This window comes from Amblyomma mixtum, chromosome 1 (genome assembly GCF_055824585.1).
Source record: "Amblyomma mixtum isolate Tamu chromosome 1, ASM5582458v1, whole genome shotgun sequence".
Classification (NCBI taxonomy): Eukaryota; Metazoa; Arthropoda; class Arachnida; order Ixodida; family Ixodidae; genus Amblyomma; species Amblyomma mixtum.
Genome location: NC_143012.1, coordinates 87,734,931 through 87,751,113, shown reverse-complemented (window position 1 = coordinate 87,751,113; position 16,183 = coordinate 87,734,931). Strand labels below are relative to the sequence as shown.

General features: G+C 48.5%; 1 protein-coding gene across 2 annotated transcripts in view; it reads right to left on the bottom strand.

Annotated features, from left to right (window-relative positions):
* The window catches only part of LOC149367130 (ferric reductase 1-like), an 87,765-nt gene extending 77,069 nt beyond the window's left edge, over positions 1–10,696 (bottom strand). The window contains exon 1 of one of the 2 annotated variants that reach the window (XM_089554329.1): positions 9,876–10,696. The gene's annotated coding sequence lies outside the window, so the exon portion shown is untranslated. The remainder of the gene's footprint in view (positions 1–9,875) is intronic. The other variant, XM_089554339.1, reaches the window with a different exon arrangement.
* Positions 10,697–16,183: the final 5,487 nt, after the last annotated feature.

Sequence of the window (16,183 nt, the reverse complement as noted above, 5' to 3'; positions counted from 1 at the left end):
AGAGCTTTTATGGTTCCTGCAGTGTGAATTTCATATTCTCGCTGTCTGAACGCAACCTCATAGCGGCCTGCAATGTCTCCGAAAATTAGAGAGCAAACTATTACAGATAATCGCTATGCTTCAAAATTCTCAAACAGCACAGATAATTGGCCCATTATTGAAAATCGATGGTTTCACCCTGTCCCTTTGTAAGACCGGCCTTTGCAGTACGTTTGGCTTATTGGGGTTTAACGTCCCAAAGCAACTCAGGCTGTGAGGGAACCCGTAGTGAAGGGCTCCGGAAATTTCGACCACCGGGGGTTCCTTAACGTGCACTGATATCGCACAGTACGCAGGCCTTTAGAATTTCGCCTCCATCGAAATTCGGCCGCCGCAGCCGGGATCAAACCCGCATCTTTCGGGCCAGCAGCCGAGCGCCATATCCACTGAGCCACCGCGGCGGGTTCTTTGCCAGTACGATACCAATACTGGGCCAATTACCTACGCTGCCTGCGTTTTCTTTCGCCGTGCGAGCTGCATTGCATTCAGCGCTTCAGAAACCATAGTGGGAAGGAAACACAATCTTGATTACTGCCTTTTACCGATTCGTACGTCTACGTCGACCAATGCGCGGCTCTGTTCCGTGACCACGTGACCACTCAGCACGTGCTTTGCGCTGCCATCGTCGTCTTCAGTTCGGGTGCATGCCCTTACAAAAATTTTTTACAGTCTATAGACTTCTGTTTCTGAAGTCTATAGACTCTCTATAGACGCATCCTAGAGAGCAGTCTATAGGCAATACAAATGCTGTAGATAGTCTGTAGGCAATCTATACATTTATGGCTATACACTTTTAGTAGACTTGTCTATAGGCAGCCTATAGACTATGAATAGACGAAAAGGAGTGTCTACAGAAAGCCAATAGAGCCTACAAGAAGTCTATAGACTATCTATAGACCATTTTTGTGAAGGCAGGCTGGAGAGGAGGAGACTGGGATGAATGACCACATCCTGGATGTGAACCGCCTTTCACTTCATGCAACTAGTGCTGTCATCACGTTGTCGTGGGTCGCCCCAAACGCTTCGGAACTCCTGTCTGGCGCCGTACATAGCCGGCATGTGAAAGCCTGCGACGGGTCCAACATACGTAGCAAGTGCTTAGGACGCTGCCTACGAATAGGCTGGACGATAAGATCCAGACATATGTGCCCACATACTTGATAGGACAGGGCAGCGTTTCCGCCAGCCAGCGTAACGCGGGAGACTAAGATAGGAATATGGTCTTCCTTTGAATTTCGCTACTAATACGCCAATGTTCCCAGAAAGGAATATTTGCCACTGCCAATGAAATACACACAGGCCGAAGTCCTTTATTTCTCTTTTCCGAACTCACCAGCACATTGCCATTACATCTGTTCTGTTTCGGTTTGTTGGGGTTTAACGTCCCGAAGCAACTCAGGCTATGAGGGACGCCGTAGTGAAGGGCTCCGGATAATTTAGACCACCTGGGGTTCCTTAACGTGCACTGACATCGCACAGTACACGGGCCTCTAGAATTTCACCTTCATCGAAATTCAGCCGCCGCGGCCGGGATCGAACCCGCGTCTTTCGGGTCAGCAGCCGAGCGCCGTAACCACTGAGCCACGGCGGCGGGGCATTACATCTGTTCTGTTTTGTTAATTTCAAGATTGTTTTTTCCTGTGAAGGGTCCAAAAAATGTTCGTTTACTAGTAACAGTTCGAAGTCTTTAAATACGTCGATAGCGAATATTATAGTTGCAGTACCTTCCACATTCCCTAAACAAACAAAAAATGATGGCGGGTTAGCATCGCTAACTGCAATATATTGTGCGAAAGCATGTTTTTGCAGGTGCACACAAACGCATCGTACCTGAAAGCGCGATTGAAAGTGCGTTTCCCGAGAGACGCGGGTTCGATCCCGGCCGCGGCGGTTGAATTTCTTTGGAGGAGAAATTCTAGTGGCCCGTGTGCTGTGCGATGTCAGGGCACGTTAAGGAACCCCAGGTGGTCGAAATTTCCGGAGCCCTTCACTACGGCGTCTCTCATAGCCTGAGTCGCTTTGGGACTTTAAACCCACATAAACCAAACCAAACCTTTCTTTTCGCGACTTGCGCACACATAAGTTGGTGAAGACGACGACGTGCAATGCACAACACGAGAGTGTGCTGCATTTTAACACGAGGCGTGATCGGCTGTGGCGATGGCTGCCTGTCAAGACATTTCTTAATGACAAGGAGATGTTTGTACCCTGGAATGTGAATTGCCGTCTGTGCAACGTGCCTGAGACAATTGATCATTGCTTCATCCTGTGCCGTGATGCCATGTGCTTTTGGGACATACTACAACGAACTCTTAAGAAGGACATTGAAATTACACCATACACTATTAGCTTTCTGCCTGTTGGCAAAAACTCTGTTGTGCCTTATGATCTGTTTGTGTTGATGGGACTCTTTGGAAAAGCCGTATGATGGACAGACATGCCGAGCCACCAAGATCGTCCAAATCTGTGTTTCGTGAACAGTGTGCTTTGGTGAGGAGTGTATATGCTGCACGCGAAGAACCTCCAAGCTGGCTGCCGTGCCTAGATGCATGTGTGTGCCTCCCTGAATTTTGATGTTTTGATGGGGATGCAGTGTTGAGTTAGGGCTATGGCGGGCTCGTATTAAGCAGCCCGGTAACTTGAGACGCGAACCAGTTTGAAGTTTTTCCCCTTTTTACGGAAGTTCTTCCATGCAATAAAGAAAAAACTGCGGCGATGGCATAGTGCTCTCGTGCTCTGGCCATCTAAGCTGATCGGATCACGCCGCCGCGGGTTCGAATCCCAGTTGCGGCAATATTTATTTCATTTCTCCAGGTTGGTCAAGGGCGCTCTCATTCAAAGTCTCGTTTATTTCCCGCTTCACCACAAAGTGGCATTTTCCAGGTTATCAGGCCAATTGTGCTTTCGCACTAAAAAATATCAGTTTTAGTCTCAGTTTGCAAACACTGACAAGTGAAAGGTTAATACGCGACATTCAAAACATTTCACAGACGACGTGACGTTGACGAAGGCGACAATCCCGGTTAATGCCTTATGAACGCCGAAGGCACAAGGTTACTACGTCTATTTCTGCACTGTTGGAGACCTTCGGGTAATACCAGCTGAACAGAACCGTCAATGAACTGACCATTCACGTTTGCTTATTTATTTATTTTTGATTAGAGATACTATCAGTCCGGTCTGGACCAAAATAGGAGCGACACAAGAGTGGTACAGATTACAAAGGCGGAACACAACAAACAAAACACAAGCACCATCCAGTCGGTGCCAAGTTTTAACATTTCAAAAAATGGAATTGACCTGTACACAACAAACAAACATGCGCGAAAATCTCGCTGCAACGAAACAGAAAACGATGTCAAAAGACCATGCCCAACAAATGCAAACCGCATTATATCAGGCACTAAACTAAGAATTCACGAACTCCAGCTGAGAACACATCCACACCCTTGTGCGAGCACCTTATTCTCTGGCAGTCTGTTCCATTCTCTGGCTGTGGACAGGAAGGAATGATGGTGCAGTGCTTAGAAAACTTTTGTTCTTTTACATGTCTGCAAAATTGTTCTTTTACATGTCTGCAATGTTTACCCCGAGTGATACGTGAAGTAGTTTCGCGTATGTATTGCTGCTTATCGATATGTACCATGCTGTTCATGATCTTATAGAAAAGAATGAGTTTCTTTTTGTTTCCGGCGACGTTGAAGAGGGCGCAAGTTCGCTAAAGTGTAAAGCGAATCGCGTGTGACTCCAATTCTACAAAGCATCCTCGTGGCCCGCATGCCTATGCTCGCGGCAAACAGCGACCGGGATGGAGTCGGCTGCGTAGGCTACAAGTAAACCCTGAAAATCTCCCACCGCGAAAAACGTTCCACAAACGCCTCTTCCTCCCGAAGCTACAACAGAGGCGGGAGTTGAATGAGACAGATCTAGGTCGGAGGATGAAATAAATTTGCAGAGGAAAAATGTTGCGCGCAGCTGGTGCGCAACGGCATTGAAATTCCGTATACGTTATACGTGCGCGCGATAGAAACCCAGCAGACGTGCGCGAAATAACGGTATAGGTGGCGAGCGCGAATTCCTGTATGGAGGAATCATTGGGATCACAGTCCTGCAAGCGTTCTCAGCCGGCAGCGAAGCTATACCGTTCATTGAAATGACGCGTATATGTGTCCTTGCACAAAACACCTCGAAGCCTGTTGGGATGCAGCGACGTGGCTATCGGGTACCAAGAACGGAATCCAGCGAACCTAAAGGTAACAAAGTACATCCTTTTTTTTTTTTATTAGGGGTTTAACGTCCCAAAGCGACTTAGGCTATGGGGAACGCCGTAGTGAAGGGCTCCGGAAATTTCGACCACCTGAGATTCTTTAACTTCACTGACACTAGTAAAACAGAGGATGACAAAGGTTGGCTGGTTTATGGGGGTTTAAGCACGTCCCAAAGAGACTCAGGCTATGCGGGACGCCGTAGTGAAGGGCTACGGAAATTTCGACCACCTGGGGTTCTTTAACGTGCACTGACACTAGAGAAAACAGAGGATGATAAAGGTTGGTTGGTTTATTGATTTATGGAGGTTTAACGTCCCAAAGCGACTCAGGCTATGACGGACGCCGTAGTGAAGGGCTCCGGAAATGTCGACCACCTGGGGTTCAGTAACGTGCACTGACATCGCACAGTACACGGGCCTCTAGAATTTCGGCTCCATCGAAACTCGACCGCCGTGGCCGGTATCAAACCCACAGCTTTCGGGTCAGCAGTCGAGTGCCATAACCACTGAGATACCGCAGCGGCCCTCACACAGTGCTTTCTATCCAGTAGTCTCGCGACGGGTACACGAGTAGTTTCAACAACCCGTGCTTTAGGAGTAGCCAGACGAAGCCGCTCGGATCAGCTGTGATGGTGCGATCACGAGGTAGTAGAGGCGCCTATGCCGGGTCACCAAACCATCAGAAAGATTCATGAAATTGATGTCGATAGAAAAAGTGACACTGACGATATCGGGTACCGACGCGGTAACGATGCTCACGTGCGCAGTAACCAAGCCCGAAATAAAGAACAGCATCGTTGTTTACAGAGCTTGTGAGCTTACTATACGTGTTCAGTACCGATGTTAACTAGTGACGTTTCGGCAAAACTGTCGACAGAAAAAAAAATCGCATCGTTCGCTGCTTCATCGAAACATGAAGCAACAAAAAATAATAGCATGCGGGACAACTAGATGAATGCACGCAAGCTACAACGCTTGCAGCAGATGCTGATTCAAGTGTTTGCATTCCTGACGACGTAACGCTCCCTGCAGCATTTCCCCGCGCAAGTTTGGAACGCAGGCGTCTACCCACATCGCGATAACACTGAGAAACGTGATGTACCGCTTAACAAGCCTTAAAGAGCTACGTCAAATTTCTAACACCTCTTCCTTCATGATGAGGGGATTAGCCCGACTAATGGGTCCTGGAGTAAGATTTCGCCTGTACATACAGCATTGTTCTACTAAAAAAAAGTTCATTATCGCCAGTGTTGTTTTCTACTTTTTTTTTCTTTCTCTTGTCAGAAAGTTTCCCTTTAAACCGCGTCACAAACGGAGCGTGTAGCTTGTCGGCGCTATCTGCATGCTTTGCTCTTCTTGCGCACTCTCGCCGACTTTTAATCAGTTTAATTCAGGACATCTACGTGATACCTCAATAGCGCTTCCTCTTCAGGCAAATCAGCTTACGCCGGGAATGCACCGTCGTCAGTAAAGGGTGAGAATTCACTGCTCTCCGCCACCTAACGCGCGCGCCGCAGTCCGAAGCGTTCCAAGGCCAACCCTCGTGCGATAAGAAACCAAACGAAAGCGAGCGTCCGGCGCTTATCAATATGCTGCTGCGGCGCTCGCAGCGAGCACCCTCCGACTCGGCCGCAGCCTCTGCCACAGCTGCAGGCGGAGCATGTATAAATAGACAACCAATCGCCAAGGTTAGGGCTGAGTGTTCTCGAAGCCGGAAGCGCAATTAAGCGACGCCCCATTGAGGCGTGAAAACGGCGAACGAACAAGCCGGTAACGGCGACGAGATTGGTTCAACGCAGCTGCAAAATGAACGGTGCCTTTTGGCGCGTAAATAAAGACCTCACGACATATCCTAAAGCGTGATCTCGGATTTCGCCCTGCCACTTTCTCTATCGCGATGCGACGGCTCGTGTAATTCTCTACACCGGCCACCAATACGTAACATTTGCATTCATCACTTGATGAATGCGTTTTAGGTTACGCCATATTACGAAGACGTTCACCGTTATGAAAGTCCTTTATGTATGTGTAAAAAAGAATTGCCAGTGGTTTAGCCCTGGTTAAACCTGAAGGATTGCGAAACCAACGAGGAGAGAGAGAGAGGCGGTGGAGAGCGCGCGGAAGCGGCGGCGGCCCCGGCACGCCAGCTATGCGTCGCTACTGCGCATGCGCAACTCGCGAGCGCGGCGGCGGCACCTCTGGGTCACCCGCGCAGCGACGGCGGCGGCGCGCCAGCTGTGCGCCGTGTGACGTCACTGCTCCTCGCGCATGCGCAGCATGGCCTTTCGTCAGCTCCGCGAACTTGCTAGGCGACTCGCGTAGTGCTGCTTTCGCAGCAATACTTTCTTAGCGCGAACTTTTATTGCGAAAGCACCAATCCTGAGGGTCGGAGCATAGCGAAATCGTCACTTGCCGATTGTATGCTCGAGAAATGCTAGAGCTCCGTCCCGCGGAACTGCCCGCTCATAGCAGTCTTCTGCGTGGTATTAATCCGTGCTTTCCCTCTGATTCCAATGTATTAAACATTACATTTTTTTTTTAACGGCACGACCAGAGCGTTCAAGGTGCATTTTGACCTAATCTGATTTGTACAGGTTATATTGTCACGCAGTTCGCCTCATTTCAGAAAGCAAAAAAAGAACCTTGTCCATCAGACGCGAAACGCTGGCTGCAACTACAGGCAGTATAAATGCACTGCCACCGCTTGCGTGTAGTGTGTCGAGACTATATACTCTGTCAACTCTTCCTCTTAGAAGCTCACACACCGCCGCGGTGGCTCAGTGGTTATGGTGCTAGGCTGTTGACCCGCAACACGCGGGTTCGATCCCGGCCGCGGCGGTGGAATTTCTATGAAGGAGAAATTCTAGAGGCCCGGGTACTGTGCGATGTCAGTGCACGTGAAAGAACCCCAGTGGTGGAAATTTCCGGACCCTCCACTACGGCGTCTCTCATAGCCTGAGTCGCTTTGGGACATTAGACCCCACAAACAACATCTTAGAAGCTCACGTGGATTACATTCATAGCCTAAGTTACTACTTGGGCAGACAAATAGGCAGTGTACACTCTAAACAGAAATTAAGAAAGGAGTGAACTGTAATCTAGCGCAGAACTTCTCGAAAAGGTTTGGTTTATGGGGTTTAACGTCCCAAAGCGACTAAGGCTATGAGAGACGCCGTAGTGGAGGGCTCCGGAAATTTAGACCAGCTGGGGTTCTTTAACGTGCACTGACATCGCACAGTACACGGGCCTCTAGAATTTCTCCTCCAAAGAAATCCTAGCCGCCGCGGCCGGGATCGAACCCGCGTCTTTTGGGTCAGCAGCCGAGCACCATAACTACTGAGCCACAGCGGCGGCACTTCTCGAAAAGAAAAGGGTGTGCTCCACTGGACAGTTTATACTCCCTTATTACTCCGATACAGCATGTTCATGTTTACAGTGTATACTCTCTCCGTTAAAGTTTATGCAACGCAGCTGTGACGAGAAAAAAAAAATTCCTTGCTTCTGCAGCGCTTTGAGTGGTACTTGATGGCGCACTATGTAATCTGAATGCACAAAATTGGGCTCACCATCCGCGAGGGCGCCGCGTTTCAATGGAGTTTAAATAGAAGATGCCAGGGTATTGTGCACTTTAAACAACAAAAAGGAGTAAAAAGGGAGTGAACTTGCTCCCTTTTCACTCCCTTATACGTGTATTCGTGTTTAGAGCATGGTACGTCAGTGCGCGATAGGACCACAGCTGACCCACATTAATCCGGGGCCCTTCACTACGGCATCCCTCATAGCACATGCCCTGCCACGGTGGCTCACTGGTTATGGTGCTCGGCTGCTGTCCCAAAAGACGCGGGTTCGATCCCGGCCACGGCGGCTGAATTTCGATGAAGGCGAAATTATAGAGGCCCGTGTACTGTGCGATGTGAGTGCACGTTAAAGAACCCCAGGTGGTCGAAAATTTCCGGCGCCCTCCACTACAGCGTCCCTCATAGCCCGAGTCGCTTTGGGACGTTAAACCCACATAAACTAAACCAATCATAGCACATGCGTTACTTTGCGACGTTAAAACAGATACCAGAATTCGGTTCTATGTTTATTCCAAGTTACCTGCAAAAAGAGCACTGAAGTTATTTTTTCCCGTTAATTCTGAGTGTCAGGTATTTTCGACATCGGCTCATTACGCTTATGAAGACAGGAGTGGTCTTCTTGGTTATCGACGTGATGTGTACCGTGTGACCACGAAAGGAGGTGAACGTCTGGAGCGCAAGCTCCGGAATTCACTTCTGCACTGAAACATGCTCTCGCTAGTTGTGTCGGAAAATTTCAATGGACATACGCCCTCCCCACGACCCATAGCTCGCCCTTGCCCGGCTGAATCACGTGACCCAAAACGGGGGCACTTTTTTTGTACTGCGCCCGCATGCATGCAATTCCCATTGACCAGAAGAACGCGTCTTACCCTACGGCATATTACGACACCGTTCACAGATCAAATGGTCTCTCTCCTATGTCTCAATATAATTTTTGCTCAGTGAGAACTTCTTAACAGCGCGACAAGCGAGCTTAGGCTAGGTGGGCCCGCTTATATTTCTACAATTTATACTAACAATATAGCGAAGTTGCACAGTTTGTAATTCGTATTGAAACAAAAACCGGCAAAAAAAAGATGAGATGCAATACGAAAACGGTACCGCCTTCTTCAGCGCGTCTATAGACATTTGTGCTGTTTGGATGTTGAAATTCTTTTCCGCTGTGCGCTTGCACGACTGAAGCCTTAAAGGATACCAGCCGGGCGAACCTTCGGTGGCAGAGGTCGAATACTACCACACATGCGTCATCTCTCATGACGTGAAGGATAAAAATTCTCTTCCTCATTTAATTGACGGGTGCAAACATGAAACCACCCGAGCTTTGCACCACATGTTCTATTCCACAGTGAACATACATTTATACGTATAACGGATCTTTTCAGCGCAAAAAAAAAAAAAAAACACGGGACGAAGAAAGGCGATGCACGCAGGACGAACGCTGTTAGTGTTCGTCCTGTCTCTTATACGTGTATTCGTGTTTAGAACCATGTATTCGTGTTTAGAACATAAACTAGCGCGCGAGAAAGCGCCCGAGGGAACACCGCCTACGCAGTTTCCGACAGATCGGCTCCGAGGGCCCATCCGAACAGAGGTGGCCTGGTTTGATTCACACGGAAGACGAAAGCGCCTCGGCGCCGTGCTGCGCTTGAAATGCAAACAAAAAAAAAGAAAATGGGCGAGACTCGTTGAAATGCGCCCGCGCTGACCTCCCAGCTCTTTTTCACTCGCGAGTCTCTGCCCGAGATGCCAGCGCCCGAACCAAGTTATCCCAAAGGCGAAGGTTCAACGTCACTCGCCCGAAATTGGCCGTCGAAGAAGACAACCTGTTCCGTTCGGCGTTAACAGGACCGGACGGGTTCCGAAAACCGAACGCACTGCTGCTACGAGGGAGGCGGAACCCTGTGCCTTCGACCGCCGTACACATATTGCTCGGAAGAAAACAACCGGTTGTAAAGGCGGCGAGGGAAGAACGAGTGGGGATGGCTCACCTGTCGTTGCCTCGTGCTCGACGAAGATGGTGTGCTCGGTAGCCGGGCTGCAAAATAACTTCCCGGTTCGAAGTTCGCTACCTTCGGCTCATTCAAACGGGGAACCACCTCGCTTCTTTTCTCCAGGAGCGAAAATGGCGCGCACAGTGGCCTGTCGAGAAGAGCAGACGACGAAGAGCAGACGATCCCGGTGGCGTTGACAGCGGCGGGGCGGTGTTGTTCGAAGCTCCCCGACGAAGACTCTCACTACTATTGCGAAGAGGGCCGAGTATTCCGCGGTTGCCGTCCAGCACAACGGTTCACACGGCTGAAGAGACGGAAATCCATTTCGCCACGCGCACCTGTCACTCGAGCCGCCCGCACATCCACGGTCGTCCGCAGGACAATCTCGGAGAACGGGGTGCCTCTCCTGGAATCAGCGTCGGCAACAGAAGCTGACAACGGACGGGCCGGGTTGACGACGCCACGAAAAGAAGAAGAAGAAACGGAAACGGGGCCGGAACGTAGCGAAGGCGACGTTTCGAGCGCCCACCACCGTCACAGCGCCGCGCTTGGTCAGCAAGCAGCAAGCAGCAACGTCGCGGGAAGCCGAGTTCGCGCCGGGCCTCGCCTGCTGCAGAGTAGGAATGCTGCCGAGCAGGTAGGCAGCTTTGAGCTGTGCGCGCCTCCGACGTGAGCGCGCCTGAACGCGCACTACTGAGAGGAGGATCGTTCTGTGCACTCTCTCGCCCTCTTTCTTTCGTTCCTCTCTCCCTCGCCCCAAACCTTCGGGCATCCAAAGCGCGCGAATCGTACTACTGCCGACGTCGCGTTCGAAGCGGGTCTAGCCTGGTAGGAGCGAAGACGGGGAAGCCGGTTTTCCCGCCACCCTCGCCACGTGCCGTTCGGTTTCCTCGGGGCGTTGCTGCTCTTGCTCATGGCTACGTCACGGTTCTGCGACTGCGCGCATTTCCTTGGCGTTCTTTGTATATTTTGCTTTTTCCGCGTGGCTTTTTCAGTCCCTCTCCTTTCACTCGCTTTCGTCACCGGTCGCCGCTACGCAGGCACGCAGGCGTTCGAGCGTGAAGGTAGGGATACCGAGACCGTTGCCAACGGAGCCGATCTCGGAGCTCACTTTGTACCGTCTCGCCCACGGCTTTCCTTTCTGAAAGGTGGCACCCGAGACGGCAGGCGTTTGCTTTCAAGCGCGGCAGTTTTGAAGGCATACGAGCCACATACTGATACTCTGTCACTCACTATAAAATACTATTAATTAACAAGATTAATGTGTTTCACTTATGCTCCCCGCGCTGCCAGGATGACACAGTATGCAGCACTTTCCATCGGTGAGAGAGATGTCTATCCTCTGCCGCTTCTGTCTTACTTTAGTGTCAGGCGCACGTTACAGTCCTGTGAACAGAATGGCAATGTTCCGAAGAAACTATTGGAAAGGTCTACAGAGAGTGGATTCACATTCTACGTCTCTCGATGTTCAGTTGTTGTGAGGCTAAATATTCTTTGTAGAATGAAGACGTGCTTTTTGGGGACGAAATTTCTAAGGAGTTCGTAATCAAAGCAACGCAGCCAGTTACTGGAAATAAACAGATTATTATTGCCACAACAGCGAATGCTGGGATTTCTTCAGGGAAACAAGTGGAAAGTCATTCTGTCGGGCAATAACGGTAGCAGAAGATAAAAGCGTTAATTGCAGTTCCGTAATCCAAGCCATGTACGCAAGACGTGTGGTGCACATGCACAGAACACGTAGCTGTAATTACGCTGTTTTCGGGTAGGAGACATGTCCCCTCGAGACTGCATGCCACTGCGTCGTGTAATGGGTGAACCTGAAATCCACTGCGAGCGGCTTGTCCGCACCGATGTCTTTGCTATCGTGGCGTATTGCTCAACATCGACGGATAGAACTTTCAAAGTAGTCGCCAATAAATTCGTTAAACTATGAACTTCATGTCCAGAAGTAACTTGTATACACAGTGTCACTGAAGAGAACTCCATTGCCTGAAATGGAAAATTTTGAGGAATATTTACCTCGTGCTTTGAAAATGAACTTCTAAATGAAAAAGGGAAAATATGTGCAGGGTCCGTGAGATTATGCAGTCGATGGTTTGGCGGCATACCGTCTGGTCAGGAATCATGGTTGATGAAATTCACTGGTCGCTGAACATTTTGGAAAAAAGAATGACGTTATGCTAGGGAGAGAGCGAATTGATCACTAACAATCAATTCGCTCTCGCCCTACCATAAGCTTGCCGTTCCGGTTAGCTCAATTGGTAGAGCGACTGCTCCGGTGAAGCGGTGGTCCCGGGTTCGAACCCCGGACCAGGACGATATTTTTCTTTAACTACGAAGTTTCTGAGAAAGCTGTATATCTTTCCTCTGTAGTCGTATGGCTGCGTTCGCGTGGATGTCAATGAGTAAATTACTCCCTTATTACTGTCTATGAAGTCTATGAACTCTCTATAGGGAAATCCTAGAGAACAGTCTATAGGCAATAGAATTGCTATAGACAATATATAGATTTATGGTCACGCTTTTAGTAGACTCCTCTCTATAGACAGTCTATGAATAGACAAAAATAAATATTCATATTTATATAAATATTTATATTCTCTATGAACAGACAAAAATAAATATCTATAGGAAGGCAATAGAGTCTAAGAGAAGTCTACAGACCATTTTTATAAGGGGACTGGCCTCTTCTCTATCGGTTCGTCCTTTCCTACATAGATCGTCACGCATACCCTTGCAAGCTGTTGTCCCTGAATGCAGTCCGTTCGCAAGACGTGTGAACAGCGACCTCTGACAGAGACACAAACCCCTATTGGCCACTCTTTATGCGTGGAGCACCTGTATATAAGGCGTAGACTTCCACTACACGGACAGCTACGCCGTTTTGAGGGCTTAGACGCAGTGTTACGTTGCGAAACATAACTGTTGGTAACCTCCCTCTTGGCGTGCGGGTTCAAAAGCCACCATTAACTGCATTCTGCCCTGTCTCAACGGCGAGTTAGTAAAGAACTATGCAAAAATCGCGCCAGAACAACAGTTAAGCGCAGTTTAAGCATCCTAAGATAGGGTCGCCCTAAGTGGACATGCTCGACAATTCTGGACAAAAGCATTTTTGCACGGGAAAGAGGTTGTGAGCGCTATGCTTTCATATATTGCAAGACTTCACTATAACAATCAATATATGTTCAAGGTTGATCCATCAAAGTATGTTTCACTGTCACAGAAACGAGCATTAAGAAACCAGCACGCGAATACGCTTACTGAATATATACATCACAGTTAAACCTTTAAAAACTTTCTTCCCGCTAGTAACAAGAGAATGGAATAGCCTAGAAGCGTCCATTACTAACGCGGATTCACTTTCAGTTTTTTAGCTCTGAACTAGATACTGTGTTTTAAAAACACTGACGATTTGGATCAGTTTTGTCGATATCTTGCAGTACGCGGTCTGTTGTGCCAATGTTTTCTTTTGAACTTGCCTTTCGTGAAAGTGATCGTATAAATTTGTTAACTTCGTTTTTGTTTTCTACACTGTATGACTTGTTCCTTATTCCTTGTTGTTTTGAATTTCAAAAAGCTGTTTTGAGTAATCAGATTCACTTTGTTAAATCTGATACATGAAATGCCCACCTGCAATGGTCTCAACTAGAGACTGAGACAATTCGAAATAAATAAATAAATAAATAAATAAATATCCGCAGATCTCCTGTTGGCAGGCTAGAAAATTTCTGCTATTAACGTTTTTTGCTATCGTCAAAACCATTCCCCATCGGTTTTCGATGGCAGTCTTAGCTGGTCGATGCGAGCGATTGAAACACTTTACAAAAAAGATTTTGCAACGTATCGGAAGAATTGACCGTTACCTTCAATATTTCTATGCCAATACCTTACAGTATCACAATATTAATAATTCATGTCCTAGAATATTGGACATGTTGAACCACGGCGCTCGCATCGCGACGCCATAAGCCGATTTAGCAACGGAACTTGGCGCTCACTGTGAGCGTTTCCTCTTCTTTTAGTTTCTCAACGCAAGTGGCAGTTGACTGATTTGGTAACGTAGCAAGTGGATGTGGAAGCAAGTGCAAACCAGAAGAGGTCTTCATTTCGTTCCGACTAAACCTGGACATCCAGCTGCCAAGATTGAGGCTGCTGTATCTAGATTTGCAGCACCCGAACTATATGCTACCAAGCCCAAACCTGACTGCTGGTTTTGGAATGAACGAGACCTTGACCTCTGCTGGACTCCAAGTCTTCCTCAACTGCGCCCACCTTTTCGCACTGCCATTTTGGCTCGCACGCCGTTGGCACTCGGTGCACGGATGTCGCGACATCGCGAGACAGTGTACGAATCATTGGCATCCCGAGTCCGCTAATTAACGTAAGTATCGCTGTGTCGATCTTCTAAACATTCAAAAAATAACCCATCGGAGTTGCTGCTGACCTGCGAACTATCAATTTCCAAGGCGGAATTCTTTTAAGTGCAACAAATAAAGCGGTATCTGTTACAGTCGGGATTGCTGCTTCGGCGGGCGTGGTTGTCGCGACGCACGTCTTTTCTTTCAGTCTTTTCTCTCACAACTTTCAACTCTCTTCTGTCTGCACGTGGCAGCGAGTGTGGCTCAGCCCGAGCCAGTGGGCAGGCCCGTGCGCTTTCCCTTTCATGCTTCCTACAGTCGCAACAACGACAAAGCAACTGATAGGAGCAGCAGTGTGTCAAGTTTGTTCGGCCATTTGCTTGCATCGCTTTTTTTGCCTCCCACTATGCTTCTAAACTTGCAGAGGCACCCGGCGAACGCGGCATTTCCGTACCGACGAAAGCCTACATGACAAGTTTTGTATACCACAGGACGTCCGGGTAGTCAATACATTAGATCAGTTAAAGCCTTGTAGACTAATACAAGCCACGACCCGAAATATTTATTTATTAATGCTTATGAGATTTTCCTCTCACGGCCAACGCCGCCGACGACGACACCGGCTTTTATGCTACACGGGGCCCTTAACGTTGTCGCGTTAACGTGAACCAGCTAGCCTCTAAGCAAACGCTGCTGGACTATCGATTAGCGTGGTCCACCGTGGCGGTATACATCCTCCTCAGACTTAGCTTGATATTTAAGTATGGCTGTTAGCCTGAACGAAGAAAAATATTGGCATCCGTAAGCCGAACAGCTCCATCTTCATGACATTTCATCATGCGCTGAGCACACGGTCCTCGCTGCAACACGCTGAAACGTTTTAGGGCGCCTACATACCCAACAATTCTGGACAAAAGCATTTTTTAAAGAGGAGCCGTTTACAAACATAATACTTTTCATATAAGGTAAGCTTTCTCTATAACAATCAATATATCTGCAGATCGCCCGACAGCAGTCCTGCATTTTATTTTTATATTAAAGTTCTTGCTATCGTCAAAAGCGTTCCCCATTGTTTTCTATGGCAATGTTCACTGTTCGATGCGATCGATGGAAACATGTTAAAAGAATGATTTTGCTACATATCAGAAGAATGAACCGTTAGCTTCAGTATTTATATAAAAGTATCTGACAATTTTTCAATTTTCAAAATTTTTTCCCGACAATGCTGGTCGTGTTTAGTTAAATGCATATTCCACATGATGAGTATTTCGATCACTATTGGAAGTGATTTTGCAGTCAAGCATGAGAAACAGGGCACTTAACTGGCCACCAGAACCAGAACGATTTACTCTGAGCATCGACTCAATGACGGCTCAGAACACTTCATCTTCTCCACAACCCCTTACTGTAGGGGACTTTCTGGTAGCATGGTGCGATTCCTAAAGGCATTTAGGATGCAGAATTGCCATGTTCAGATTCTCAACAATCTGCAGAAGAGAGCCATGCATAACGAAGAACGCGGTGTCTCGGGAAGGTACAAAAGTTGCTTACCGGCGCGGGGGCGCTTCCGAAGCCTGTCGACGGCGGAAAGCAGCAGGCTTGCCGACCCGGGACTTCTGGCGAGACAACCCGGTTGCCTGCCTGCGTTAAAATGTAGGCACCGACAGGGCGACAGTTGCAACGGCTTTTTGCGAAGGTTACGGCAGTCGTGTCGTGCACGGATTGAGCAACGCCTAATGAGAGCCGGCGAGACAAGACGGCGGCCTGGTCTTGCCCTGGGCCTACATACCGCAACGCACTAGCTCCGGTCACGCTCCGACGCAGCATTGCGCATGCATGCTTGGGGGGTGACGAATGCCAAAACTGAGCTTTTGATGGTTTGTGCGCTGAAAAGATTACAGGATTGCACTTAAGTCTGCTTAAGAGCGGACATGCGACATCCTT